Source organism: Sus scrofa, chromosome 13, assembly GCF_054392235.1.
Source record: "Sus scrofa isolate SSC_HxYL_T2T_F1_AM1 chromosome 13, Sscrofa_HxYL_maternal_Yorkshire_Landrace_v2.0, whole genome shotgun sequence".
NCBI lineage: Eukaryota > Metazoa > Chordata > Mammalia > Artiodactyla > Suidae > Sus > Sus scrofa.
In genome coordinates this window covers 68519876-68547648 of record NC_139395.1, presented here as the reverse complement: position 1 = coordinate 68547648, position 27773 = coordinate 68519876, and the positions used below count along the sequence as shown (strand labels likewise).

The 27773-nt window shown below is 50.4% G+C and overlaps 1 long non-coding RNA gene across 2 annotated transcripts; it reads left to right on the top strand.

The window, feature by feature from the left end:
- Positions 1–2580: 2580 nt before the first annotated feature.
- On the top strand, positions 2581–23205 carry LOC110256273 (uncharacterized). 2 transcript variants are annotated; one of them, XR_014823527.1, is made up of 3 exons: positions 2581–2732; positions 21940–22001; positions 22344–23205. It is a non-coding gene; the product is annotated as an uncharacterized LOC110256273 (long non-coding RNA). The 2 variants fall into 2 exon arrangements; XR_002337634.2 differs by lacking the exon at positions 21940–22001 and having other exon boundaries at positions 2600–2732.
- The last annotated feature ends 4568 nt before the right edge of the window (positions 23206–27773 follow it).

Below are 27773 nucleotides of genomic sequence, written 5' to 3'. Positions count from 1 at the left end.
ATGAAACTCATTCCTCAGAAAATGTGCTACGTTTCTCCTGCATACCTTTTTGAGTATTTTGGGCCAATGGACAGTGCCTGGGTCTGAGATCAGTAGATTTGGGGTACAGATCTAGCCATCACTTAATAGCTGGATGACCTTGAGGTCTTCTATACAATGGGATGCCTTCCCATAGGGCTGCTGTATTTACTCCAACATACATCCCTTTTTTTTTTTTTTTTTTTGTCTTTTTAGGGCCTCACCCACAGCATATGAAGGTTCTCAGGTTAAGTGATGAATCGGAGCTGTAGCTGTTGGCCTACACCACAGCTCAAAGCAATGCCAGATCCTTAACCCACTGAGCCAGGCCAGGGATCAAACCTGCGTCCTCATGGATGCCAGTCAGATTCGTTTCCACTGAGCCATGATCGGAACTCCCAACATACATTTCTTGATTGCCTACTTTGTACTAAATATTGTAAGGACCCAGAGCTGAATAATAGAGTCCCTGTCCTCTAGTGGGAGTTTTCTGAAGTGGTATGTCAGATTTTGGTTGCCCAACTTAGATTCTGCTATTGGGAATATTTGAAGAAGGCTAGACTTTAATTGGATCTGAAATCAGGGTTACCCGAATAAGCTGCAGGGAGGCTGTGGGGTGAATTCCTGGAAATTACTTACAAAAATATATGTGTGTGTTTTATTGCAACTGTGCTTTTTTCTTTTTTTTCAGACTGCACCTACAGCATGTGGAAGTTCCCAGGGCTAGGGGTCAAATCAGAGCTGCAGATGCAAGCCTACACCACAGTTGCAGCAACATCAGATCGGAGCCACACCTGTGACCCGCCTGAGCTTACGGCAATGCCAGATCCTTAACCCAGTGAGCGAGGCCAGTTCTTAACCTGTTGAGCCACAATAGGAACTCCACACTTGTGCATGTGTCTGGAGAGCAGCATTCAGAGTTTTTGCTAGATTCTAGTATAGTTCCATCATCTGAAGCACCACTGCAGATCAAGAGAACCTAGATAATTTTGAAACAGCATCTTTCCTCTAGGTGACTTGCTCCCTGAAAAAGAAAGAATCTATATTATGCAGAGAATGCGATGGCCAAACGAGTTAATGGGGAGCCCTCAGGCAGCTTCAGACTGCAGAAATCTCCATCTGAATCAGTTAGCTCAGGCTGTGTTTTGCTGCTGTAACAAACACATTCCAGCCCAGAAGAGGGCTGGGGCACAGTTCTCAAGTGGGACCGCCCTTGACCATCACCCTGGCACGCCCTTCCTTTTCTTCTGTGTCGGATCTCCTATTTCCTGTCATCCCAGTCTTCCTCTTTCTTGCCTTACTCCATCATTTTGATGGTGATCCTCTGCCAATGGTTTCCTGAGAAAGAATGGGTGTGGAGGAGGCATATTCTCTGCGTCCTTTGCAGACCAATGATGTCTTTCTTCTTCCCTCACACATGCCTGGCACAATTCCCAGGGTGGATGTCATTTTCCTTCCTTATAGCAGGTAATGCTCAGGAGACGCCAAAGCCCTCTGGCCCCTGACCTGTGCATGGGACCAATTTCTTCTCTCTAATCACTTTAGACACTAAAAGAAACTTTTCCATGTCCCTAGCGTGCTGATCTTTCCTGGCTCTTTGCCCAGTGGGCCCTTTCTGTCCCCAAATTTAAGTCATTCAGTGTTGAGAAATTGCCTTGAAATATTTCACTGGTGACATCCCTTCATTTACACTAAGTTTTCTTTCTGGAACTCCTGTTATTCAGATATTCTATGTCCTTTGATTTTCTTGAGATTTCCCTATTGTGTTCCATCTTTTCATGTTTATGTTCTTCTAGGAAAGAATCCTCACCCTATGGATTGAATTGTGTCCCCCCAAAAGTTGTTGATATCCTAACCCCAGTGTCTGTGAAGGTGGTCTTATTGGGAAATGGGGTCTTTGCTGAGGATTAAGTTAAAATGTGGTCAGTAGGATGGGCCATGATCCAACAGGACTGGCATTCTGGTAAAAGAGGAAATTTGGACACAGAGACAGACACACAAACAAGGAGAATGCTATGTGCAAATGAAGGCAGAGATGGAATTTCTACAAGCCCAGAAATGCCAACAATGCCAGCAAACCACCATAAGATTTGAGAGAGGCAAGAAACACATTCTCCCTGTTAAGAGTCCTTAGAAACACCCCACCCTTGACTTTGGACTTCAAGGATCCAGAACTGTGAAACAGTAAGTTTAGTTTTCTTTAAACCACCCAGCTGATGGTAGTTGGTTTCAGCAGCCCCAGGAAACTAGCACACCTCTTCCTTGCATTGAAGTTCTTCTGTGAAGCTCTCCTGTCATGTTTCTGATTTCCAAGAGCCATTTTTGGGGTCATTCTCTGCATCTTTTTCTTTTGTTGCATCCTCTTCTTATTTCATGCCTGTGGTGTTATATTCTCTTATCTCTGAGAAAATTAATGATGATTTAAAGCTTTTTTTTTTAACCCAGACTAGTCTCTGTTAAGTTCCTTGTTTTATGTCCAAGTAAAGGCTTTTCCCAGGTGTCTCCAAGTCTCTATTTAAGAGGTGGGGGAGGGATAAAAGGCTGAAACACCAAGCTAAGTGTGGGGCTTGTTAAGCGTTGAAGTAGTGGATGGGATCTTTGGGGGGTGTCTTTTTTCTTTAGGTCTGTCCACTTTGGACATGTCAGACTCTTCCAAATTCCTACCTGGAGGTAAAGACCTACTAGAAGCCTCCTGGGACTGCAGCCTTCATCAGGTACCGTCACACGTCTTTCTACTTGACTCTCTGGGGCATAAACATCCATTCTAGAGTGGAGTGGGAGAGGGACGAGCCTCCTGCCTCCAGGAGTGAGGAGAGGGCCCAGGAGCAAATCCGGGAATCCATCTACTCCCTTAATAGCTTTTCACCAGTTCTCCTTATTCATTCATCCCTGTCCTTCACCTCTCCATCTAGAATTACATGAGGAACACGTTCTTGACCTTTTGGAGGATTTGGTTTGTTGGCGGTTTTTGCAACTGGGTTTAAGATTTGGCTTTCTTAAGGCGGTGGCTTCCTATCCATCTATTTTCCAGCTTAAAATATTTTCTTATTGTCTCCTCTTCATTCTCTCAGACCTGTCTGTTTGGTTTTGTGGTTGTTGTTTTCTGAAACAAACCAAACAAAAAAACCAAAAAAACAATACCCCCTACCCAATCCTAACCCAAACCTTTAATTTTGTACCCAAGGGCATACAAAATATGTGTGTTCGAGGCTCCATCTTTATCTGAAAGTCTCAAGGTCTCTATTTAAAATAAACTTTTGCCTTCGTGACGAAAATACTCAATGAGCTAGGAATAGAAGCCCCTCAACCTGATAAAAGGCATCTATGACAAAGACATGTCCTACTTCCTTGGGTGAGACTAGATACTGGCCAGACAGATGGCAGAGGCAGTGGCTGGTCCTGCCCCACCTGCTACAAGGAAGTTTCCAAGCCTGGCTAGAGAGAACTGCATTTGGGCAGGGCTGCAATGGGGCCGCGGCGAGCAGGGAAGCTCCTTGGTCCAACTTAATAGTGGGGAAGGGGCTGAGCCTTGGAGCTGGGGGCCTGTGCCATGCTGTGCCTTTCCAGGGACAGCTAGGGAAATGAGGCCTCTTGGGCTTCCTTGAGGCCGAGGAATGCCATGTGGTACGCATTACCCGCCCCGTAATAGGCCGTTTACCTTCCCCGAGGCTGGGAGCAAACAGGCCTAATTGGTGCAGCCACTGCAATGCTGTCCGTCTCTCTCATTGTGGTCTCAGAACTCAAGACCCTCTTACTTTTGCAACCAGGACAGCTTGTTGAAAAGATGGTGGTCTTCGGTCTAAATGGAAAAAGCAACAGGACCACATTGGAGACGGTTGGGGAGGGTTTGAAGTGGTTTCTGGTTAATCCCAGCTGCATCTGTCCATCGGAGAGGTTGGCTGACTCTGGGGGCTGCCAGAATGAGGAAACGATTTCGCTAAGCCAGCCTGCCTCTGCTTTCCCAAATATGGAGTTCAAGGATTCATCTCTGGAGAAAATGAAACAGAAGCTTCCAGCAAAGGGTTCTTGGAAGTCGGTTTGTAATTAACCTTTCTGTGTAACATGAGATTTCTCAACTAAATCGAGGGGAAAAAAATAGATTTGATTTTAATAATTAACAGATACTTGTAAACAGCTGTTCCAGTGTGTTTTCTAGGGTATTGATTACGCGACATGCTGGGGGTCTTAGTCCAGAGTCGTGTCTAAACTGATCCAATCTATCTCTTTCCTTTAATTCAAGTTTTCTCCTGTACTTGACAGACAGGCTGGCCTGTCTCTGTGGGGGGGCTGTCGCACTGCTTCTCAAGCCTGGGGCCCCGGTTCCAGCCTTTGCCCTCATTTAATCTGTGACCTCGAGGACTTGTTTCCAAACCATAATTGAATTCCCATTTGATCCGGTTGACCTTGGCTTCCCACGGAGCCGACTCCCCTGTGGACGGTGGGCTCTGGGGACTCTCGAGGCAGCAGGGGTTGCCACCTGCGCCCTTTCAAGGCAGAATGCAGCTTATTTGGCCCACAGGGGTTGAAAAAGATTGTTGAACGTTAATGTGATCCGTGCTGTATGCGTCTGCAAGGCTGCCATGATAAAGGATGGCAGCCCAGCTGGCTTAACAACAGAAATCTCACTGTTCCTGTGGCTGGCAGTCCAAGGTCAAGGTGTCGACAGGGTTTCTTACAAGGGCTGTGAGAGAAGAATCTGTTCCATACCTGTCTCCTTGCCTTATGGGGGGCTGTCTTCCCCCTGTGTGTTTTTAAGTCATCTTCCCTCAATGTGTCAGTCTCTGTGACCAACTTTACCCTCTTTCTAAGGACACCAGCCATATTGGACAAGGCCTACCCTTGTGACCAGGACCATGCATGCACCCAGGATCTTCAAGGACAGCCTAAAATAGGATTGGGGGCATAAGCTTGAGAATCAGAGTTGAGTTCAAGTCCTAGAGCTGCCACCAGCTAGCTGTGGGATGTGGGTCCATCACTTCGTCTCTGAGTCTCAGTTTCCTCAGTGGAAATGAAATGTACAGCAGCAGAGCAGGATGAGCTGAGAACCAAGTGTTACACTGAGCATGTAAAGCAGCCCCCAGCGAGCCTTGAATTAGCCACAGCTTGGCCAGGCTCACGCTGCCAGGCTGGGGACAGGAGGTACCCCAAGGCAGCCCTTGAAGAAGGCAGGACCAGGGGTTGGTTTGTCACTTAGCATGAAACTCCTACCTCGCAGTGAACTTCCAATGGAAAGGAAGCGTGGGAGTTCAATGTTTGCCCACTTAATGGAACTGTGACTTTGCTTCCTGCCGTGCCTCTTTCCCATGGGTCAAAGTTGTAGCAAGTGCTGTTGCCATTAGCATGTCTTTGTTTTGTTTTTATTTGTGTGGGAAACCAGCAACATAAATAAATTGGCTGTGTGATTTCAAGGAACTAAAACAAAATACAACACAACACAAAAAAAACCCTAAGAACAATCTGCTTTGTCATGTCCCAAGTTTCTCTCCTCCAAGGTTCAGGCACCTGGGGGCTTCTTCATTCTGGGTGCAGAGATGCTTATTGCATGATCTTCTCAAGGCTTAGAGGGGCAGACTCAACATGCAAATGCACCTGTACTCCTCTAGTAATTTAAAAATAAATATAAAGCTAACATTTATTGAGCCATATTACTGCACCAGGTACTCTGTGTTTTCTATCAATTATCCTGATCAGCCCCTCCCAAAGCTAAGGATTAGCATTATCCCCTTTGACAGATGAGACAATTAAGGCTGAGAGAGGACAAATGACTTGTCCAAGGTCACACAGCTGATTAAGATCCTTGGAGACCCTGGAGGGAATATAGGGCAGTTGTAGGGCTCCAGAACAGATGCTGAAACCCCTTCTGGCCTCTGTGGGAGTTGAAATAGGACTGCTGTGTTAAAATGTGGTGTCTGTGCCTTTCTGGGCTCCCAGGACATCTTGGCAGAATACAGACTGGCCACAGCTCAGAGTACTAAGTCTCTAAAAGACTGTTTACTTCAAAGAATGGTGGTCTTTCTCAACATAAATCCTCCCAAACTTTCAAAGTGTGATAGTCAGGTTTTGCTGTGATAACGCTGCATAACAAACAACTCTCCTCAAACTTTGGGAGCTTCCAGCAATATCTATGTATGGGTCTTGCTCTTGGGTCTGTGGGCCTTCTGGAGTAGCTCTGCTTTAGGCTTTGAGTCTTTGACCAGGTACATTCCATGTATTTCTTCCTTCTGGAATAAGTGGTTACCCAGAGGATGTCTTATGGTAAGTGGCAGAGGCACAGAAGACCCAATGAAATGAACCAAACACTTTTAAAACCTCTGCTCACACACACTCACTTACATCCTGCTGGCCAAAGGCAATCCAGTGGCCACGCTCACTGTCACTATGGGGAGATGACCAATCCACCAACCTGATCGACCATTCAAATGCATCTCACTCCAAGGCCATCTTACCTGGCTGCAGTGGCTACAGGCTTTGCTTCTTATTTCCATGAGGATAAGGCTGGACATTTCCCAAAGGAACTTAACCAAAGACTGAAAGGGAGTGACAGAGAGGCTGTCCTGGATATCTGATGGTTCTGCTTGCCAGGAATGTGCTCTGCTAGTGAGTGATTCTTGATTTCCCTTTGGTGAGTCACTCACCCCATTCTCAGTCTCTGACTGGGGGTGAAGATGCTGTCCTCACCTGCCAGCTTCAGAGGTGGACACCTGATCCTTTTCTGGCCAATGGGAATACTCTCTCCTCTTGACCAAATGATTAGTTCTGAACTGGTCCAAGCTGGAACACTGAAAATGATACTCAGGACTTGGGCTAAAACTATTAGAACAGAGTGATATGTTTCCAGAGATTTTGTGAAGCAGAGTGGAGCCTGGAACCTTGGGTAGCTATCTTTGTACTTTTGGTAAAATAAAGTGAAACCTACACTGAAGAAAACAAGGCCAAGGGATGTAACAGAGTTGTGAGAACATTTGTTGAGCATCTGGATCCAGCTATGCTGGAAAGCCCGAAACTCTGCAATAATTCTTTTTGTAGTTGGAGGTAGGCTTGGGCCAGATTGAATTGGAAAGTTGTCCCTTGCAACTGAAAACAACTTACTAGTTCAGAACTAGATCTAAATGGGGTATTGTGAGATGGCTAAGTTCAGCCTTGGGTACAAATCCTAACCTTGCCCCTCAGAACTGTGTGGCCTAGTTGAGCCTTGGTCTCCTCATCTGTGAAATGGGAACAGTAATACTCACTTTAATGGTTGTTGTGCTGATAAACCGTATAAAACAGATTGTCTGGGTTTGGCAAGTTGTAGATCGTCAGTGAACAGTTGATGTTTATTATAAGCAGAAGATTGAGAGGCAGGCTTCCTGTCTTCCTGGGCCAGTGTCCAGCCTCCTGGTTTGTTTGCCCGCAGATCCCACAAGTCACACGACATTCCTTCCTGTCGCCTGCGGGAGGGTGGGGTTGGCACGAGCTCTGAGCTCTGGCCAGCTGTACCTTCTCTCCCAGAGCCTCCCTCTGGCCTGTCCTCCAGGCCCACGTCTGGGCCCAGAGGGCTCAGCACCTGAGAAATGCTGCTGTCCCAGCCCCACAGCCCAGCCCCAGCTCTGCCCCTGTAGGGGAGGCCTCTCCCTTTCCAGAACCACAGACTTTTAGAGACAGGGAACTCAGGAGTCCTAGAGCTCCTTTGGCTTTGCTGTCAGGGCTCTTTCCCAGCTAGGAAGTGGCAGGCCCATAATTCAAATCCTGTTCTCTGCCTCCACCCTGCTCCCTCCCTGGGAGAGAAGTTGTGGGTCTGTTTCAAAACTTACTCGCAGGGGGGTCACTGACAATTTTAGGACACATGCCAATGAATGTTTTCAATTTTTTTTAATTTAAATTTTTTTTTTTTTTTTTTTTTTTGCACCTGCAGCTTATGGAAATTCCCAGGCTAGTGTCAAATCAGAGCTGTAGCTGCCAGCCTACACCACAGTCACAGCAGGGCCAGACCTGAGCTGTGTCTGTGACCTACGCCACAGCTCATGGCAATGCCAGATCCTTAACCCACTGAGCAAAGCCAGGGATCGAATCCACATTCTCATGGATACTAGTCAGATTCTTAACCCCATTAGCCACAGTGGGAATTCCCGAATATAGTTCATTTTGACAGCTTTGCACTCAGTGGGGTAATTAGTCCCCAGCCCTTCCACAATAGAAAGCGAGGTCACAGGAGGGGGATTCCAATCTGTTTCATCCTCTTGCATTTCCAGAGACTTGAATAGTGCCCAGCACATAGTCAGTGCTTCATAAAGGTTTTATTGACTGAATCAATGAATAAAAGGGTGGAGTTCCAGTCGTGGCTCAGTAGTAACCAACCCGACTAGTATTCGTAACGATGCAGATTTTATCCCTGGCCTCGCTCAGTGGTTTAAGGATCCAGTGTTGCCAGGAGCTGTGGTGTTAACTGCAGATGTAGCTCAGATCCTGTGTTGCTGTGGCTGTAGTGAAGGCTGGCAATTGCAGCTCCGATTTGATCCCTAGCCTGGAAGCTTCCACAGGCTGAGGGTGCAGCCCTAAAAAACAAAAACAAAAACCCAAAAAACTAAAAACAAAAGGGGGGTGGGTGGAGAGAATGCATCGCTAGCAGAGCTGGTTCTCAGAGATCAAGGTGTCTCTGGAAATCTATTTGAATAGGAAAATGTTAGGTGAGTCTGAAGACAAATACCAAGGGAGGAAAAGCAGCGTGTGTATGTGTAGGTGGAAATAGTGGTCAGGTGGAACCTGGGTCCCTGGATTCATGCAGTGCCAGGTGACTCAGCCCCCATGTCTGCTCCAGCCAAGCAGTCTGTGACGCTTTGTGGGCTGAGGCAAGAGATGAGCCTGCCGGTCCCAGGTGTATGAGTTTCCTGTGGTTGTCGTGACAAATTAACCACCACCTGGCTGGGTAACAGCTACAGAAATGTCTCCTCTCACGTTTCCGGGGGCTAGATGTCTGAAATCAAGGTGCAGACAGGACCATGCTCCCTTTGAAGTCCTTGCCTCTTTCAGCTTCTGGTGGCTCCAGGTGTTCCGGGGCACGTGGCCACATCACTCGAATCTCAGTCTCCGTCTTCACATGGCCTTCCTCTCTGTGTCAGTGTCTTCCTGCTGTCTCTTAAAAGGACATGTCCTGGGGTTTAGGGCCTCCCCCCTACCCACTGCTAACCCAGGGTATCCCATCTGGAGATCCTTACTTACATCTGCAAAGACCCTTCCTCAAATGTTCTGGGGCTTAGGACCTAGATCTATCTTTTTGGTGGATGCTGTTCAACTTAGGACTCCTGGGGTCTGGACCCTGTTTAGCCCCAACCCCAGGTCTGCAGTGTCACCTTCTCCAGGGAAGCCCAGTTACATCCCAGAGCTTCTTGTGGTGGTGGTGTGACAATCTTGGGGACATTTGATAGGGTCTGGGTGAGGGGAGCAGACTCTTTCCTGGGGAGGGACTACTCGCAGGCAGCCACCTGGGGCTTCTCTTCCACAGCCACCACTGCCACTGGCATGTCAGAAGGAGGACGTGGGGAGGTGGGAGTATTTGATCCGGAGGCTTCACTGAAGAGAGGGTACTGCTTGTTCACCTCTCTGAAGCTGTCTAGCCCCTCTGCAGACTTTTTTTTAAAAATCAATATCACTTGTGGGAAGGAAGAAGGGACAAGAGCACCTGCAAGAGGAATGTGGCTCAGGAGTACCCCCAGGCCCGTGCTGCTGTCACTCAACAAACATTCATAGTTTACCAGCTAGGTGCCAGGCAATTGATAGAGCACTGAACCTCCCAGCCACAGCCCCGGCAGAGAGTAAAGGTGAAACTGTAGATAAAACAGTGACAAACATTATCGATGGTAGAAAGGAAATAGACTGAGGGTGGGGATGGAGAATAACAACATGGGAGGCCTTTCGGAAGAAATGGAATTCGAGCCAAGATTGAAAGCTGGGAAAAAGCATTCCAGATATGGGAACAGCATGTGCAAAGGTCCTGAGGTTAGAAAGAGCTCATCACCTTGGAAACATGGAACCAGGTCCCCGGTGAGCTGGAATGTTGTCATGGGGGTGAATGGGGTAGAGGTTAGTGGATGCCAAATCCTGCTGGCCCTGTGGGCTGTGGGAGGAAATTTGGATTTTATTCAAAGGATTTTAAACATGTTGTGTTATGACTTGAATTAGCTTGTTAAAATATCCCTTTGGGGAACAGGGAGAGACTTGATGACAGGGCAGGGATTGGCAACCTTTCTCTATAAAGGTCCAGATAGTAAGTGTTTTTGGCTTTGGGGGCCATATAGTCTCCATTGTGACTAATCAGCTCTGCTGTTGTTTGGCCCCAAAGCAGCCAGAAGCAATTTATAAGCAACCAGGTGTGGTGTGGCTGTGATCCAATAAAACTTTATAAAAACGGGCAGCCACTGGACAAGACTGCAGGCAGTGGTTTGCTGATTCCTGATGTAGGGGCACAAAGGTAGAAGTGAGAAGAGCACCATGGGAAGTTCCCATGTGGTGAAGCAGCTTAAGGATCTGACATTATCACTGCAGCAGCTTGAGTTGCTGCTGGGGCATGGGTTCGATCCCTGGCTCAGGAACCTCCACAAGCTGAGGGCATGCCAAAAAAAAAAGTCACCCTGTGCAAGTGATTTAACCTCTCTGAGTAGAATGGGCACATCTTACCTTCAAGGAACATTATGAAATTTCTGAGTATTACTCTAGAGAAAATGCTTAGCATAGAGCCTGGGTTGTGGTAGGAGCTGGACATGTGGCCACACACTAGTGGCTTCTCTCTTACCACTTGGAGCCAGGATAGTCGTATGTGTAAAGTAAAGACTTTAAATCATGGGGTCTGTACCGCTGACCATCACTGCTTGTCCTCACGGTACTTAAGTGGCTGATTGATAGGCTTGTGTATGGAATTGCATGGATATCCGTTAGGGCTACCTCTTCACTTGGGCTGATATGACTTCTGCAATTTTTCATCCCTTTTCATCAGTGTGGCCTCAGCCACCTCCTGCCATGGGCAGCCCTGCAGACCCCCTGTCATTCTCTTCTCCCCTTGGGGAGATATCTTTGCAGCCACAGCTGCCACCACACTGCCCCTCTGGGGCTGCAAATTACATAAGCCTCGTTTACACCTTCCTGTGGCTTTTTTCCTTCTCTCACTATGGGAGATTTCTAGACTTCTCTTTCTGGCAGCTTGGGAGGAAGGAGACTCTACAGAAAGGTAAGGGACTGTTTTTCTTGAAAATCCTGGCTCGGGAAGGGAGAGGTAGGAACGGAAAAGTGGGAGAGTCAGTGAGAGCTCATCTACCTTCACCTTCTGGCCAGTCCCTGAGCGTGCAGTTCGGGATGAGAGGCAGGGAGGCCTCTGGAACTTTTTCCTCCATGTTTCCCTTTGTTCTTGGGGTCGTTACCATGGCTGACCCCTGAGAGCAGGTACTTCAGGGGACGGTGGGGCTCCTCCCGTTGTACCACTGGAGGGACCGTGTGGTGAGACTCAGAGATGTAGAGGCAAGAAGGATGTATGGAGATGCAGAGAATGTGGCCAGGACCACAGGGCAGAAAAATGAGCTGTCCCCAAAGCTCAGAAAGAGAGAGACAGATGGACAAATAGATCTATAGATACGTCAATATTAGTACCTTGATACACAGCACATCTTCTCTCTGCAGCAAAGTGAGAGCCATTCATTCAATTGTCATCAAAGATTTCATGAGCACCAACAATGTGTGGGGCATTGTCTGGCACACTTACCATGGTACCAAGTGAAACGGGCCCGCTGCCTGCTCTCACAGTACCCTCAGTCTGTTGTGAAATCCAATGCCCTTGGCCAACAGAAACTATTTTTGTTCCTCTGATTATTTCCTATGGTGAGTCACATAGCAGCCCATAATTACCCCATCATTAACCAGGAGAAGACAGAGGGCAGGACCTGATAGCCTGGTTATCTACATAAGTACATAGAAAGAGGCTGACTGGCATCATTGAGCCAAAACATGAAGATATGAGAGTTAGACCTGCCTAGGTTCAAATCCCTAGCTTTGCCATTTGTTAGCTGTGTGACCTTGGGAAAGTCACTCTACCTCTCTGAACTTCAGGTGCCCCATTTGTTCCTTACTGTAGGTGTTGAGGATTTAACAATGAACAAGGCAGACAGAATAGACAGAATCCCCGTCTTTGCGGCAGTTTCCATTCGGGCTGGGGGAAACAGACAATTAAATAATTTGTCTGTTTCTAGGACAGCAGTTGGTGTTGAGTGGAATGGAGAAAAATGACCCAGGGAAGAGGATGAGAATTACCAGGATGTGGGTGAGAGGTCTCATCTGAGTGCTTGAAGGAGGTGAAGGAATGAGCTTTATGAATACCTGGGGGAAAAGAACTCCAAGCAATGGGAAAAGCAAGTGCAAAGGCCCTGAGGCAGGCAGGAGTTTGCAGATGTGATTAATAAGGATCTTCAGATGGGGAGATTATCCCAGTGAGACCAGTATAATTCCAAACATCCTGATTAAGAGCGAGGCAGGAGACTGGAGGAATAGATGGTAGCATGAAAATGGAAGCAAGAGGTTATTGTGCTCACAGGAAGGGGCCACCAACTGGGGAGCATAGTAGGTATCTAGGAAGAAAAGACAAGGGACCAGTTTCTCTGCTGAAGACTTCAGAAGGGACTCAGTCTTGGCAGCTCCTTGATTTTAGACCTCGGCTCTCCAAAACTGTAAGAGAATACATTTGTGTTGTTTTAAGCTGAGGCATTTGTGGCAATGTCTAACAGCAGCCAGAGGAAGCAAGTAGAAGAAATAGCTCAGTTCTACTTTTGTGAAATGGAACAGTGATTGCACTTGCCTGAGGGGTGGTGGAATTGGGGGAGGGGGGGAACCAGCAGCCCCGAGGCTCCAAGGTTGCCTGCTGACCTGGCCAAGGAGTGTTCCTGGGAGCCAGGAATGGGGGCCATCATTCCGTCCCCATATCCCTCTCCAGCCAGAGACCTCGGGCCTCTTTTCCTGCCCTGTCCCCCTGGGACTCCAGCTATGGCTCCCCTGGCTGGTCTCCATGCCCCAGAGGCTCCAGCTTGCTCTTTCCAGCCCCTAGGCCTTCCCCAGTGCCTGGAGCCCCCCAGGTGGCATAGCCTGTGCCTTGGGTTAGCCCTAAATGACTGTGACCCCTGCTCGCCCTTCCTCATTCCCTCCTCTGTTAAGTGGTGGCCCCTTTTCTGCATTTTCACCCTCCATAGCCCTTAGCACACCCTTGGTGTGCTATTTAAATGTTTATTTCCTTCTTCGCTTTCCACTCCAAGGGGAAGACAAATAGCTCTATTTATCAAGCCCTCAAGCTGGCCAGTCAGGGCTGCTGTGAAGAGCTGAGGGGTCACATGACCCATCAAGCAGGCTGTGAATAGCACCTTCTGGAGCTGTGCAAGGTGGTGGCCACGATGCAAAATTATCATCAACTCATCACAGTCACCTGTGGGCTAAGGTTCAGCCCACTTTACAGATGAGGAAGTGGTTGTGTGGAGAGGGGACACACGCTCAACTCCCTGAGCCTTATATTTTTAAGTGCCGATTGACCATTTTGCCCAGTCCTCTCATGACCTTGTAAGATGGATGTTGCTCTCACCCCCACTGGGAAAAGTGAGACTCAGGCCCAAGATCATAGGTCTAGTAATTGGCTGGGCTAGGATTCAACTGCAAGTTGGCCTCATCTGAGGGCTTAAGCCTCATGAAGAAATGAATTGAGGGGGAGTTCCCATTGTGGCTCAGCAGGTTAAGAACCTGACTCATATCTATGAGGATGCAGGTTTGATCCCTGGCTTCGCTCAGTGGTTTAAGGATCCGATGTTGCCGTGAGCTGTGGTGTAGGTTGCAGACACGGTTCAGATCCCGCGTTGCTGTGGCTCTGGCGTAGGCTGGCAGCTACAGCTTCGATCCGACCCCTAATCTGGGAACCTCCATATGCCACAGGTGCAGCCCTAAAGACAGAAAAAAAAAAAAAAAAAAAAAAAGAGAGAGGAAAAGAAAAAAAAAAAAAAGAAAGGAATGAGGAAGGAACAAGTCAGGAGGTGAACTTTTCTTCCTTGACTGTGACCTTGGGTATGTTTCATTACCTGGTTTGCTGTAATTTGTAGCTATGTGTGGCCCTGAATTTCCAGTGCGCTCATTCAGCCACTTGAGAACAGTCAGCAGCAGCAGTTTCTGGGCTCACACCTGAGTTGGGTTCTCAGCCTCCTGGGGAAATTCTACCCCTCAACCTGCCCTGACTCAGGCCTTTTCTCCTGGCCCTGGAGGTCCTGAGACCTTGGGCCTTCCTGGAAGAGGCTTCTGCCCAACCAGGGCTACTCAGGACTACTGGGCCCTTGGCTCTTCCTGGAGGGACAACTGAAAATTTCTTGGTTTTGCCTCCCTGTCCCTTGGGGTCCAGGCCCCAGTGGCTGTGGTGTCAGGGGAGCTGGTGATCCCAGAGGGTCTGTTGGATCTTTTGGGGGCATAGGGGTCATTTCAGGGCAGCTGGGAGGGCCTTGCCAGGCTCTTTGAGGGAGCTGTTGCCATGCTGAGTGGCTGCCTCCCATCATTGTGGGTTCGGGCTTCTTGGCTTCCCTTCGAAGCTCTTTATTAATCCTAATACATCCCCTGTGATGTGAGCATTAATAATCATGAAAGGTCACATGTCTTGGTTGCTTACCAGGTGCTGGGCCCTGAGCTGAGGTCCTACCTGTGTTCTATTTTTTCCTTTCACACCACTCTTGCAGAGTAAGAGCCATTAATGATATTCCCTTGGTGGCTGAGGAAACCACACATTCAGTAAGTGGCAGGGGCTTGTGAAGCCAATGTGAGTTCTGACAAACGGCCTCCTCAGAAATACCTGTGTAATAGATGAGGAGACGGAGACTCAGAGAAGTATAATGCCTTGCCCAAGGTCATGAAGTTTGCCCCTAAAAACCTGCTGTCCAGTGCCTTCTGGGAGAGTGAAAGAGGATGAGAGTTGACCAGTTTCCTGGGCTCTGGTGGGGCAGCCCCAGGAGGGCTGTGCTTTGGGAAATGCTTTGGGCCTCTGTTTCCTCAGCTGTAAAATGGTGGTGGTAACAGAGCTGTGCCTGACAGACACATGCTCCTTCCTAAGGCTTCCCCAGTCCTGCATTATAGGCTGAATTTTCTGGAGCCCTGCTTGGCCCCCATCCAAGCCCGGTAACACACAGTCAGCAGCCCTACCCCACCCCCACCTGGCTTGCCTCCTTCCCCTCCCCCACCAAGCTCCTACAATTGGCGTCCTGTCTGTGAATTATTGGCTCAGTATTTTTATAGGTTCCCCCAGTTCCCCAGCCCCTCACTCCCCCTAAGTAAAGGAGCTATAAGATTTGAGCCAAAAACACAGCTCAGAGAATGTATGCCAGTGACCCAGCCCCTCTGAGGGTGAGGTGGAGAACTTTCCATCTGGGCCCAGCCCTGGGCGGGGCCTATTCCTGTTCTCCCTCTGGCGGCTCTGGCTTCCCTCTTCCCACTGCTGCTCCACAGAAGCCGCTCTGTCCCCTCAGGCTGGGCCGGTTCCCTGCAGGGCCTCTCATAATTCTGGGACAAGTAGGGACTGTGTTTGCAGGCTGACCCGGAGGCAGTCAGCCAGGAAAGTCAGTCAGTCTGTCATTGTCTCACAGTCAGACTCTGACACACAACCAGGGCCACACAGTGAGGCAGGGCCCCTTACAACTCACGTCACAGCTGTGGTCAGCTGGTCCCTTGGCCAGCCTCCACCAGTCAGGCAGTTAGCCATCGACTCACAGATGGATTTGGTTACACCCAGTCGCAGCTGTTCACACCAGGGGTTACAGTCACCACCTGCCGGTCACCCAGCCAATCTCAGTCAGCCAGTCAACTGGTCATTGCCTCACAGACCCGCCTGTACAGTCAGGGCTACAAGGACAGACATGGCCACTCACAGTGTGAGTCACAGCCATGGTCAGCAGGCCTCCCTGCCAACTGGTCAGTCTCAGTCTCGGTCTCTACCAGCCAGTCAGACAAGGCAGGTCAGTCAGCCTACCTCCAACAGCCAGCCAGTCACTTCCGTCACCTCATCCTCTGTCATCAACAGCCCGACAGGGTCACTCAGCCAGTGAGCATGTAACAGTCAGTCAGCTGGCAGGACGTTGTCTCTCAGACAGACTCAGTCACACGGCCACCTGGTCAGCCTGTCAGTCAGGCTCATCTGTCTCAGGCAGCCCATGGCAGTCAAGGCTGGCACACAGTCATATTTCAGTGATGGAGGTGGGGGGTCGCTCCACTCAGCCAGACCTCTCATTTGGGCAGAGTCAGTTTCTGTCCCTGGAACAGAGTGAGTCACAGGCAGCCACTGTCTGTGGCCTGGTCAGTCCCAACCGCAAGGAAACACTAGCCAGCCAGTCAGTCAATCTCAAAGAGTCAGGGGTGCAAGTGAGGCAGCCAGCCAAGGCTCTAGAGTGGCAGACAGATATCCAGTCATCTATTCAGTCTGAAGGAGATGGCCTCTCCTCCAGCCAGAGTCCTTCAGGCAAGGTCACCCTCAGGGATGTTGAATAGGAGGCCATAGTTAGTCACCCTGCCACCTAATTAATTTGAATCAGCCACCAGCCCCACTGAATTGGTCTGTCAGTCACAGTAGTTGGGTAGGCAAAAAGTAAGTCATGGTAAGTTCCAGCTGGAGAAAAATGACTCTGGTTCAGATCGTCAGTGTCGGAAAGTGAGACACATGAACACGGAGAGATCTCGACAAGGCTCTTTCTCTTTGCTTCTGCAGAAGGCTGTGTGTACTCAAAAAGCATGCCCCAAGAAGAAGAGATCCCCCTCTTTATCCCTAATGCAGGGGGAATATCTGTCCCCTTTCCATTGGTCAGGTCAGGGTGCACATTCTTCTTGGTTGGCTAATTGGAACAAACTGTTAGTGGGAGAAGAGGGAAAGAGGATGGGGTCCCAGGAGGGCATCTCAGTTGAAGCGGGAGCAAAATGGAGTAACCAAGACTTCCTTTGATAGAAAAGACATATGTTAACTTTCACGTCCGTTCAGTTTGAATTAGTCACGCAAACAACCAGTTAACTACCCACCACCAGGCCCATGGTCATGAACCTGCCAGCCAGTCAGTCATGCAGCCTATGAGTCAGCCTCCAGGTCAACCAGTCACTTGGCCAGTCAGGCTCAATCCATCAGCCCCTTTTCAGTTGGTCCAGTCACTTGCAGTTTGGTGGGGGAGGGGGCAGCCTTACAGCAGGAAGAGCCACATCCTGGGCGCGATGCTCATGCCAGGAGTGGATCCGGCAAGAGAGTGTCACTGGGCAGCAGAATCCCTGAGAGCATAGAGGGAGGGACTGGGCACAGAGGGGGCCTGGGTGTCCCCACACCCAATGCGGACTGCTTGGAACAGGATGTTCTGAAGTGAAGAGACAAGCCAAGGAGCGAGGCGTGCGTGTGCAATGTGTGCGTAGAGGAGGTGAGTGGCCCTATGGCATGGCAAGGACAGAAGCAAGGTCCATCCCAATCAGAACCAGCTGGCCACCATCAGACAGTCAACACCAAGGTGCAGGGTGGCTTCTTACAGAACCAAACGAATCCCTAGCAAATTCCTCACAGAAATCCTAAATCCAACCTCAGGTTTGCCTTAACCCCCGTTAGCAGTGTCCAGAATTCATGGTCCCACATCAGCCTCTGCTTTTAATTCATCAGGAAGATTGGGGGTGAGGGGGCAAGGAAGCTGACTTAGGGCTCCAGTGGAACCCACTTAGCCAGAGAGGGTGAAGGCCTCTGGGACAGAGCAGGGGACTGTGGCACAGCTTTTGACCCACAGCACCCGTATGCTCTGTGAGGGCTGTTTCAGGGTGGCTCCCGGGTGCTCTTCCCAAAGGAAGGAGGCAGGGGACAATAGAACATGTGATGTCCTGAAATCCACCCCCTGCCCCCACCGTAATTTCCTTTTCCTCTCCTTCCCCACCCCTTTCTCTCCTCCCTCCTCCATCCTCTCCTCACCTCCCCCCTGCTCTGCCCAGATCAGAGCCTCACCCTTCTCCATTTATTTTGCTTCTGTCCTTGCCATGCCATAGGGCCACTCACCTCCTCTACGCACACATTGCACACGCACGCCTCGCTCCTTGGCTTGTCTCTTCACTTCAGAACATCCTGTTCCAAGCAGCCCGCATTGGGTGTGGGGACACCCAGGCCCCCTCTGTGCCCAGTCCCTCCCTCTATGCTCTCAGGGATTCTGCTGCCCAGTGACACTCTCTTGCCGGATCCACTCCTGGCATGAGCATCGCGCCCAGGATGTGGCTCTTCCTGCTGTAAGGCTGCCCCCTCCCAGCTCTCCTGGAGCACAGGGCTGACAAGGAAAAGCCTGGGAGGCTGGTGTGTCCACGCACTGAATTCCTCTGCGGCCCCAGGGTTTCCCTGGAGCCAGGCAGGGGTTCTCATTAGGGGCAAACACTGGCTCCAGCCCAGCTGCGGCTGCAGGCCAGGATTTCAGAGCCCGAGGGGAGAACAGTTCATCTCAGAGGCACCAAGGCTGCTTCCTGCACGAGTGGAACATGTTCTTGGCAGAGGGGCCCTGGACCCCTGCTGGGCTTCCTGGGCTCCCAGCTCACTGGCCTGTGACAACACTGGAAATGGCAATTGGTTTTCAGAGCCTCAGACCCTACTTCCAAGGGTCTAGGTGCTGATGAAATTGAGAACGTATAGGAAGAGATGAGGTCACTGCTGACTTAGGACTAATTTTTTCCAAGCAGGCAAACTGATGGCCGAGGCTAGAAAGGCTCCTAGGAGATTCTTCACAGGCCCCTTCTCAACCTGGTTCCACATAGACCTGGTCCAATCGTCAGTTCCAGTCGCTGAGGGCTTCTTATGTGCCCAGCGCTATCTTAGGACATTTCACTCTCACAATAATCCCACAAAGTCAGCGCTTTTGCTGTACCCATTTTATGGAGAAAGAAACTGAGGTTTTGAGAGTTGGAGTCATTTGCCCAAAACCATTATGGTGAGTGGCAGAGCCAGAGCTTTCTAACTCCTAAGGCCCAGGGGGTACCTCCCCTTGTTCTGAAAGCTGAAGATGCATCTCGTCCCCCCTCTGCCCCCCCTCCCCATTTCACCCTGGTTTTTCCTCTCTGGAGAGGCCTTACAGGGACAGCCTCCCCTATCACCCTCTCCTTCCAGCTCCCAGTTCTCTGGGGTTCTGCTGTCTGCCTCATGTCCTGCTTCATGTTCTTCTTTCTTGAGAAACTGAAGCTCCAGATGTTAGGTGGACACGTGACCCCCTGGGATAAAGATGATATTCCGCAGCGACCTTGGGCTGATAGGATGCAAAAATCAGGCTACTCTTTGCCTTTAGGAGGAGTTTTCTGTGGATTGGAAAAAGCCGTTGCCTCTGAGTAGATGCTGTGTGTGACTGGCTCTTGGTGGATTAGAAAATGCAGCACCAAGAGAAGGCTACAGCCCTGGGTGCTGACACATAGTGGGGGGCAGGGGGAGTGTGGCCCTGACTTCAAGAGTGTGGTCCTGGCACTGGGGAGGGTGTTAGTAAGGGGGCTCAGCCTCTGCCCCAGTTCTTCCCCAGCCCAGGCGTGGGCTGTGGTGCATTGGCCCTGAACTCTGTGGCCTGGGGCACCAGGGCCAACTGTCCTTACTCACCTTCTCTCCCTGCCACCTCTGCATCTTGCTTTTTCCCTGCCCTCGCCCCCTCTCCACCTCTCAGCTTTCCCCATCTTCTCTTCCTCCCTCCTTCTGCCTGTCTCGGATCCCAGCTCTCCCCCCTCCTCCTCCCTTCCCCTCCTCCACATTTAGCCCTCCTCCTTTCTCCCCAGACCCGTTTCCTCCCCTCCTTCCTGGTGGGTCGCTAGCCCTCTGTGGATCCTCCATCTCATCCCCGGGCTCTGTCATTTGTCTCCCTCTCCTTTAGTCTCTGTGTCTTTTTGTCTGTCTGTCTGTCAGCATCTCCCCCATCCCTTGCTCCTTCCCCACCCCTCCCCTCACCTCTATTGCCTGCCTTCCTCCTCTAGTGGATGAGCAGCTGAGAACTCAGTTTGGAGGAGCCGCCCTCTGCCTGCATGTTCTTTAGGATAACCTCACCTTGACTCCACGCCCCAGGCCTGTGAGCTGGTGGATGGACGGGCCATCCCATCTCATCCGTCTCAGTCCCCACCAGCCTTCCCAGCATCTTTCCTGCAGGGTTTGAATGCAGAGCAGGTCTCCCTTTGGTCGTTCTCCACCCTGGCCACCCATCCTTTGAAGTCTCCCAGGGCTGCTGCTTCTAATCCACAGTCTGGTGTTGGTGTCAGATCTAGGGGACCAGCCTCCTTGGGGATATCGCATCATCTGCCCAAGCCCAGCCCTACCCTCTGCCCTGGGGCTGCCCTGAACACTCAGATTCCAATCCCTTTCTTCCCTCGGGGAGAGAGCCTAGCCACATCTTCTAGATGTCACAGAAGCCAGAGGCTGTCTCCAAGCCCTGCAGTAACCCCAGAGGGGCTGGCTTCCCGCTGGGGCCGCTGTGAACCAGCCATAAACAGCTCTCCTTCGTTCTGGTTTTCCCCAGCAGCAGAGACAAAACAAATATACATAGACCATAAACGGAACTCTCCATTTACCGTCTCCTCTGCTTCCTCTCTGTGCTTCCAAGTCCCCACTTTGCACACCTCACACCCTGTCTGGGTCAGGGGCAGCACACCCCTGTCATGGGGTTGGAGGGTGGGGAGGTGGGGGAGACCCCATTCAAGCAGGTTTCTGTCAGGACGCACATCCAGTCGTCGAGACTCTCCCGACCACCTCCACTTGAACCATCTTTGGGTTTAAAGCCAATGCAAGCTTCTGGAAAAGGCTGCTCAGGACTTGAGAGAGGGCTTGAGGGCTGTTTTCCTTGTCTTCCCCTCCCCTGCTCCCTCTCCAGTGCGGACTTAAAAAAATGCACAACCTGAGAGTTGAGAGGTAAGTTTTATTTGAGGCAAAATTAGGATGTAAGCCTGGGACACAGCATCTCAGGTGCCCCTGAGAAACCACTCCAAGGCAATGAGGGATGAGTTAGGATATACAGGAGTTTTTGCAACAAAGGGCAGGGAGCAGGAACAAAAGAGGGTTACCTGAGATCTCCCAGGCTTAAGTCCTAATTTACCCCAAATAAAACTTAACTCTCAACTTTCAGATTGTGACTTATTTATTTATTTATTTTTTTGTCCTTTTAGGTCCACACACATGGCATTTGGAAGTTCCCAGGCTAGGTAGGGGTCGAATTGGAGCTACGGCTGCTCGCCTATGCCACAGCCATGTCTGCAACCTGCACCACAGCTCACAGCAACACCGGATCCTTAACCAGGCCAGGGCTCAAACCTGTGTCCTCCTGGATGCCAGTTGGGTTCGTTAACCACTGAGCCACGACAGCAATTTCCAGGCTGTGCCTTTTTTAAAGTTGACACCAGCTTCTGCTCCATCTCTTACTCACCTGCTAGCATGTTGGCTGAGGACCTTTGCTGAACTAAGGTTGCTGAACAGTTGAGCGTTTATCACTGGGGGCAAAAGGCACTCAGGAGACCCGGAGGGGAAGCTGGGGGCTCCTGGGATACTTTAGAAACTCTGGTTTGGCTAAGGAATTTGGATATGAAAGGAATGTAGGCAAAGACTAGGAGACCCAGAGAAGCTGTGGGGGTGGGGGAGGTGGAAGGAAAAAGGCCTTGGGCATCTAAACCTCTACTTCATGTGGGGCTTACTCTAGATTTTTTTTGTTTTGTTTTGTTTTTTAGGGACGCACCAGAGGGATATGGATGTTTCCAGGCTAGGGGTTGAATCGGAGCTGTAGCCAACAGCCTACACCACAACCACGGCAATGCTGGATCCGAGGCTCGTCTTCAACCTACACCATAGCTCATGGCAATGCCAGATCCTTAACCCACTGAGCGAGGGCAGGGATGGAACCCGTAACCTCATGGTTCCCAGTCAGATTTGTTTCTGCTGTGCCACGACAGGAATTCCAGCAATAGGGATCTTAAAGACCTCTTCACAGGCCTGGACTTCGGGCATTGCAGGGGTGAGTGTTGTGTCTTAATCTATAAACTCCCCCCCCCCCCCCACCGCCACATTAGCAGTAAGGGTCTGGGGATTCTAGCAGGTGCCTCCTGAGAAGGGGCCGCCCTGTAGGGAAGATTTCTGGAAGGGACCCTCTCCTGGCTTCCCATCCAGGCCCCCTCCCCATCACCAGCAGTTCTATGGAGACTTTATTTGGATTCATGCTTGGCAGTGATGAGACTTTGTGAGGGGCCTGCAGCATGGAACGCAGCACCAGGAGCCCTTCATTCCCAGACTCGAGGGGGCTTTGCAAAGACACTTCCTCCCCTGCTGAGCTCAAACCCACCATTTTCCTCACTTCCAGGTTCCAAATAGGAGGGCCAGGCCACAGTGTGAAACACTCTTAGCAGAATCCTGCTGGGGTGACAAGGCGGAAGAAAAAGGCAGATGGCTCCCTACTGCCCTCAGGATGACATCCAAATGGGCTGCCTGCTGCATGAACAAAGGCCGTCCTCAGCCTGCCTCTGGGCACTGCTCCAGCCATGCCCTTGTCATGTGCAGCCCATCGCAACCACAAGAACTCTGCAGCCCTTGGAAGAGGTCTCCTGGGACCCCACGCTACCCCCTCAACAGAGAACATTCTTCCCTCTTAGCCAACTCGTACGCATCCCTCAGAACTTAGATGTCACCTCCTCCGGGAAGCTGTCCCAGAATGCCTCAGAGGAGAAGCAGCAGGTCTTAACTGTTAGGCGTTCAGGCACAGTTGGGTTAGACCCCCACCTGCTAGCTGTATTAATGGCCTCGGGCTGCTGAAACAAAGTACCACAAGCTGGCTGTTTCAAACAACTGAAATTTCTTGTCACGTAATTCTGGATGCTTAACGTCCCAAATCCAGGTGTCAGCAGAGCAGATGCTTTCTGAGGGCTGTGAGGGAGAATCTGTTCTGTGCCGGTCTCTCAGCTTGCCTTGTAGAGGCCCTTCTCCCTGTGCCCTTGCATCATCTTCCCTCTATGTGACATCTGTGTCCAAATGTCCCCATTTTATAAGGACACGAGTCATATTGAATTAGAGCTTAGCCTAATGACCTCATCTTAACTTAATTACCTCTGTAAAAAGGCCTGTCTCCAACTAAGATTGTATTCTCAAGTTCTGGGGGTGGGTTAGGATTTCAATGTATCTATTGTGAGAGACACAATTCAATGCATTACACTACTAGTTGACCTTGACTGTGTTACTTAATTTCTCAGAGCCCTTATTTTCTCATCTGGTAAAAGAAGGTTGTGAAAGGGAAAAGCCTTGTTCCGGGATGCTGGGGACTTTGGTTCAAGGCTTAGTTCCATTGACCTTGGGCAAGTCCCTTTGACTCTCTGATGCAGTTCTCTACTGCAGCAAACAAAGCCCTCCCAAACCGAGTGGCTTAAGACAACTTTCATCTGTTTTGCTCTTAAATCTGCAATTTGGGTCTTGGAGGGGAAAGCTTTTCTCAGTTCCAGGTGACAAAAGCTGAAGCAGGCTCGAATGCAACTGGAGGGTGAGTTACGATGAGTCACTCATGGATCCCATCAGGTAGATGCTGGCTGAGGACTGGGAGCTCAGCCAGGGCTGAGAGCCAGGGACTTTGGTTTTCCTTGTGAGTCTCTCCATGGGGTTGCTTGGTCTTCCTCACAGCATGGTAGTTGGGGCCCAAGAGTGTAGCTGGGTGATCAGGTCAAGCTTCCACCATCCTTGCTTTTGCCACTTACTTGGTGTGTCCCCTTGGGAACACACTCTCCCTCTCTGGGGGTTCTGTTCTCTATCCTGAAGGCTAAGATCTAACAGCTGCTTCACTGTGGGTAGGGAAAGGGGGGGGTGCATATGGAAGTTTTTGCTCAGGCACAGGAGACACCCTCTGTAAAAGTGTCTATTTTTATTTTTATCCATTGCCTCCCAGGTACCTGAGACAGAGCTAGGATCAGAGGCAGGGCCCCCAGAGGTGCTCTATGAAATCACTGTTAATGGTCGTACAGGGGCAGAAAGTTGACAGCAGAAATGCAAGGAAGACCTGTGGCATACATGAATGAATGAATGAATGAATGGATGGATGAACGTTTTCTGTCTTAGGTTGGGTCCCTTCAGAAGCAGACTCTGAAGCAAAGATTGGAGCAGAACCCAGGAGCCACAGTTTGGTGTGAAGAAATGAGGCAGGGAAGGGAAGCAGCCCAGATGATGAGTCTGTTAATAAATAGGCCCATGCTATGGGCACCTGGGACTCAGTGCCATTAGGTCCACAGGAGAAGTGTCCTGTTTGAGGTGCAAGGAAGCTGGATGATTGGTCTCCACTTCTGGACTGTCTTTGCTTGAGGCTGCTCCTGGGGGGATTTGCTACATCAATTCTGTGAGGCCAAGCTCCATCCTGAGGCCAGGAGCTCTTGTGTGGACAGAGGGCCAGGCATGTGCCTATGAAGCCTTTGGGTATCAAAGAGCAAGGGTGTGGGTGAAGCACTTCCAGACTGAGTTTGGGCTCTGAGGGCTCTTGGGATCTGGACAGCCTTCCAAAGCAACACATGATTCTGTCCACAGTTTCCCTGTGGCCCTCTGCCCTCCCCTATACCCTGAAGGTGCCCACAGAATGATGAGTATCTGTCTGAGCGAGCCTTCCTCCCCTGGTTTCTTCTCCAGGGTGATTTCTCCATTGCCTGTAAAACGGGTCATTTTCCCTCAGATCTGCAAAGTTGGGGTTAGCTAAGAAGTTGGTGGGTAGGTCTGGGAGATGCTAGTTTGCAAGAGAGCATTTAAAACGTTTTTGGCGAAAGGAGGAGTTCTCTTTGTGGCTTAACAGAAATGAAACCTCGTAGGATCTGTGAGGATGCAGGTTTGATTCCTGGCCTTACTCAATGGGTTTACAGTCTGGCGTTGCCATGAGCTGCAGTGCAGGTGGCAGATACGGCTCAGACCTGGTGTTGCTATGGCTTTGCTATAGGCTCCAGGTGCAACTCTGATTCGACCCCTAGCCTGGGAACTTCCATATGGAGTGGGTGTGGCCCTATAAAGAAAAAAAAATTTTTTTTTTTTTGCTAAAGGGGCAAGGAAGTTTCCTGCAAGGGTGTCTGAAGGTGGGGTGTGAACCCCTGGCCTGTTATTTGCCCTCCCCTCCCTGCAACCCTACAACTGGCTCTGGGTCCTTTGGGGCAGAGGGGCTGCTGCAGAAACTGAGGCCACCTGTCCTTGTGGGCCGAGGGGACAAGCTATCTGCCTAGCACAGGATGGGCCCCAACATTCACACTGCCCTTGCCGTTGGGCTTGGATGCCAATCCTGGCTGAGCCACTTACTGACAATGACCTTGGACAAGTTACTTTGTTCTCCAGGCTCATTCTTCTGTATCTGTAAAATTCGGCCAACTCTTCACATCCACTCACAGGGCTAATGTGAGCATGACATAGATCTGGATGTAGTCGGTAAATGATGGGGTGTGGTGAGGAGGGTTCCTCACTGCAGCCTGGAACTAGGGATTCTAGGGATGTGTTCTTGGGGCATTTGAACCTTTGAGGATCCACGGAAGCACACATGCTTGTCCCCAACGTCTTGGCAGTTGGGGACATGACTTCTAGAGACTCCAGGCAATGATGTCTGATGGAGGTGGGCTGCAGAGGAGAGGTCACCTCTCGCAAACACCGAAGGTAGCAGGTTCATGAGGCTATGTGAGACACATCCTTGCAAAATGCAATGCGCTCAGGAAAACTAGGGCTGCAAAGGGAGGGTCTTGGTGCATGGCGGGGGTGGTGGGGGTGAGGTGAAGGTAGGGTGATGAGTGAACACACACAATACCTGCCATCCTTATTCACAACAACTAGCCTTCACTGAGTGTCTCCTTCACGTTCAGCACTTGGCTGAGTGCTTGCCACAAAAAAATCATATTTCATCCATGCAACGATTGAAATGAGGTAGGAGCTAATATCATCATCTTATGGGTGAGGAAACAGAGGCTCAGAGAGGAGAAGCAGATTCCCGAGGGGACGTATAGCTACTATGTGGTGGAGGTGGGGCTTGAACGCCTGTCTGGGGGCAGGAGTGACTCTGGAATCCAATGAATATGAAAGTCTTTCTTTATTCTGAACAGGAGGGAAAAGCAAAAATAAAGGGTTGAACTAGTGTGGCATACAATTCAGAGGAATCTGCCAAGAGGGCGGGAGAATTCTCCGGTGGGACTGACCACGTGATTTGCTGGAGCCTACAATTTGCAAACTGAAGACATGGGGCCCCAGGTGACCAAGCAATTGAGAATTTCAAGATGGTAATGGCAGAAGATTAAACTGAATGGCCCCTCTAAGTGTGCGACCTGTGTGACTTCTTGGGTCTCACCCCCCCCACCCCAAGGTCATTGGCCTGTACCCTTGCTTCCAGCGGCAGTGGGTAAAGATGGGGTTCTTTGTGTCAAGAGGGATACAGAGCAAGCTCCAGGGGCAGGTGGCCTGGGTTTGTATCCTGGATTCCCCACTACCTTGCTAATGACCCTGAGTAACCTCTTTGACCCCTCTGCACCTCAGTTTTGTCATCTGCAACACGGATTGTTGTGAGTTCTTCCTTTCTAGAATACTGTGAGGTGGAAGTAATATGTCGCAGGTGATGTTGAGCCCAGTGCCTGGTCCCCAGGGGAACCAGCAGTACCAGGTGCCAGAGCTGTCCCTCCCCCACCCCCTTCCCCAGGGCACAGATGCCAAGGAAATGCCAGGGCCCAGCTGCCGTTCCCTCTGTGCTGCTCATCCTGGGCCAGAATCTTGGAGGCTGCAGCCTCTCTGCTCCGGCAGCCCCTCCTCCCCTCCCATCCCCCAGGCTTTTAATGAGTTTAGTATTTTCATCAAATCATTCTTCCTACAACATAGGGCTGGGGGAGGCTAAAAATAGCTCCCCGAGTCACATGACCACTCCAAATGCGGAGGCTCCCAGCAAAGGTACAAGTGCGACTCCCTGTTTCCTAGGAAATGAGAGTCATTGTGATGCCTGATGCCAGGCTGCCGCCAACGCAGCCGGGGCGCTAGCAAAAGCACATTGTTTCTTGTGACAGCCCGGCGTGTGACAGGCGGAGGGTGAGGGCATGGGGGAGGCAGAGTCCCCCACAAGCCAGCAGATCCAGGGCCTGGTGCTCCGGGGTCTGAGCTGGAAGCTGCCCCTTGCAAGAGGACCCCAAAGCAAGAGCTTCCCCATGCCTGGACCCTCTGTCCCCATCCCACCATCCCTCCCCGGGCAGGAAGGAGCAGGCAAGGAATGCTTTGCTAGCAGGAAAGATTTTTTTTTTTTTTCTGTTATCTGCACTTTCTACCCCTTGTTCTCCTGTCAACAGCTTGCAATGAAAGGCATTCTATCTATCAGTTGATAATGAAAAATGAAAGTAAACTTGTTGACAAACATTTACTTGCAGGGTTCCCCCACTCTCTGTTCCTCCCAGTATAAGAAAATTCCCAGTTCCCTGGACCAGTCTCGAGAGGCTCTCACACTTGAATACATCCCAGCCACTTGGAGGGCTTGTGAACTGCTGGATACTGGGCCCCAGCCCCAGAGTGTTTCATCCAGTCGGTGTGGGGTTGGGACCAAGAATCTGCATTTCCATGGAGTTCCCATTGTGGTTCATCAGGTTAAGAACCCGACCAGTATCCACGAGGGTGCAGGTTCCATCCCTGGCCTTGCTCAGTGGGTTCAGGATCTGGCGTTGCTGTGAGCGGCAGCATAAACGTCGCAGATGTGGCTCAGATCCTGAGTTGCTGTGGCTGTGGGGTAGCTCCAGTTTGACCCCTAGCTTGGGAACCACCATGTTCCTCG